Here is a 2808-nt window from a genome sequence, read left to right on the forward strand (position 1 = left end):
TCTGTCTTTCAAGTTTGTGCTTTCTGTCCCCTGTGTGACTGCAGGGTCCTTACGCGCTCCGTCTTCCTCCAAAATCCTTATTACCACCTGATATATTTTATAGTTACTTGGGCTATGTTTCCCTTTGTGTTGTCTCCTCACTAAAAATAAGCTGTAGGGGCACTTGAGGGGCTCAGTCGGTTAAGCTCCGCCTCTGATTTTGGCTCAGGTCACGGTTGGGGAGATTGAGCCCTGGCGCCAAGCTGCGTGCTGAGCTGCTTCGATTCTGTCTCCCTCCCTCCCCGACCCTCCCCTGCTTTGCTCTAGCTCTCTCAGAAATAAACACACATTAAAAAACATCAAAACAAAATGAAAACAAAGTTAAATCTTTGCTGCATCGGGAACACGTGCTTCTCTGAGACACGAGTGCCCCGCCCCCACCGCCGGCCCCGTCCCTCGGCGCGCGCGGCTCTACTGCGGGCTCTGCTGCATCACTACCACCGGCAGGCTGCCTGGAGGAGTCCGCTCGTGCGTCTCTGTCCCGGGTGGGAAGGGGCTCAATATGACGGCAAAGAGCCAAAGATGACCCCAGCGCGAGCTTCCTCCCCACGGCGCCCCAGCTTCCGGACGCGGCTGGAGGAGGGGCGACGGTCCGCTGGGACCCGGGGCCCCTCCCCCACCTCGGGCGTCGCCGCTCCCCGAATCAGGGCTCCAAACTCGGTTACCATGTAACCCGGCCTCCAGGCTTCCGCTGCGGCCACCGTGGGTCCCAGCTCTGTGCTCGGTGGTTACACCCCTGCAGCAGTTTCGAGATTAAAAGGCGTGGACCCCCGCCCCCGAAGTCTTGCTCCTGCCCCCAGGCCCCACCAGCCCCCTCCGCAGTGGCTGTCATGACAACGGTTACCCGGCTCCCGCGGTGCAGCGCTAGGGGGAGACCCTCCACGTGTGATGTGGCCGTCGTGGCGCTGACACGGACACGGGGCCACGGGGTGGAGGGCGGGCTGTGCCCCCCCTCGCCAGCTCGATTCAGTCTGACCGCCTCAGGCTCTGTGGCTTCCAGAGGGAGGGGTCTGGGGCCAGTCCCCTTCGGGGGACACAGCGGGAAGACCGCAGACGGCCACCAGAGGGCGACTCCCCTTCCCCGGAGCCCTGGGGCCTGGGCACGCGCCTGGACCCGCAGAGGGTGAGCCCTGCCCGGGCCAGAAGGAAAGCCAAACAGACCGCGGAGGTCCTGCTCCACCTCAAGGTGGGAAGACAGTGACGGGACCTGGGGGGCAGTGAAGACGGCAAGGGAATGGGCACATCCACAAGCCCTGGCGGGCGGCCCGAGCTGCGCCCCCGAACAGTCAGCCTTGGTCTGTCCCCGTTCTCTCCACTGGGCAAACTCCTACACACTCTTCATGGCCCGCTTCAAAGGCCACGCTGGGCCACGCAGCCCTGTTTCCCTGCCCCCAGGGGCCCGGCCCTCACTGCTCTCACCCATCACCACGCGTGGGCCCTTCTGTCCCGGAGAAGGTGGGCTCCGACGGGGATCCGGCTCCGCGGGCTTCTTGTACAGCCGTGAGGCTGGGGCCCGCGCTCAGTCCGGGCCTCACCTTCCTCCTGCGCTTGGAGAGACCTCCGTGGGAAGGGCGCTGGCTCTGACCCCTCCCCGCCCAGCACCCGCCCGTGAAGCAGGAATTTGCTGGAAGTCGCCTCCTTCGTGTCTGTAACTCACTTGTCTGGGTGGACGGCTTGGATTCTGGCCTCTGCTGACACACACCAACCGGGCATTTTCTGTTGTGCCCACAGCTGAGGGCGCCACCGTCCGGGAGGGTGGCAGAGAAGGCGCCCCCACCCCGCTGGGGACAGCGGATGATCCTGGCAGAGGCTCCATGGCCCTGTCCCCGGGGCCACCTTGGCGTCACCAGTCCGCTCTTATCTCACAAGCAAGGAAACTGAGGCTCAGACGGGGGAGGGGCCGTACAAGGGGGTGTTGTCCAATTGCACCCGGAACTCTGCCCGGACCCAGGCCTGGGCCTGGCGTGGGGGCGCACGTGGGTCGCATCCACGGTGCCACCCGAGCAGGGCCGCCCCGTGCACGACTGGAACCTCGCGTTGGTGAGTCAGCGGGACACGGACTGGGGAGTCAGGGACGAGCTCGCCCACAGAAGCACCTGTTACCTTCTCAAACGATTGTTCTCTACATGTTGGTTTATTTTGAGAGAGAGAGAGAGAGCAGAGGAGGCTCAGAGTTAGGGAGCGAGAATCCCAAGCAGGCTGTGGGCCGGCAGCACATAGCCCGAACCGACTGAACCACCCAGGTGCCCCCAAAACATCATTTTAAATGTGCCTTTAGGGAAGTTTCTGGGCAGCTCCACTTTGGCTCGACTCTCAGAGCACAGACTGCGCAGGGCCAGGCCCTGGCTCTGGTCTCGGGCTGGAACCCCCAGAGCCGAGGTGCACCCCCCTGAAAGGTGGAGGTGGAGGCCCCCAGGCCAGCGGAGACGTGGGGGGGACTGGGGACCGGAAACGCCAGGCGGGGGCCCTCCCCTGTGAACTCCCCCACCCAGGCAGAGCCAGACCGTCCTGGGGGCGGCTGGGAAGGGGCCAAAGTGGCAACAGTCCAAATCCTGGAAATTCGTAAACCATGCAGATCAGGAATCTTGTTTCCTGAAAGCGGGCCGTGAGCATCTGCCAGAAAGCCCATCACGGTCACGGGCAGGCGGGCACACACAGCACACAGGTGTGGCTATTTTTACCGCCAGGCTGTTTGTTTCAGTGAGAAGGGTCACGTCAACAAAATGGTTGGTCGGCTCCCCGCTGTGATAGGTCATGGGCGCCGCCGGT

The sequence above is a fragment of the Suricata suricatta genome, chromosome 17 (assembly GCF_006229205.1).
Source record: "Suricata suricatta isolate VVHF042 chromosome 17, meerkat_22Aug2017_6uvM2_HiC, whole genome shotgun sequence".
Classification (NCBI taxonomy): domain Eukaryota; kingdom Metazoa; phylum Chordata; class Mammalia; order Carnivora; family Herpestidae; genus Suricata; species Suricata suricatta.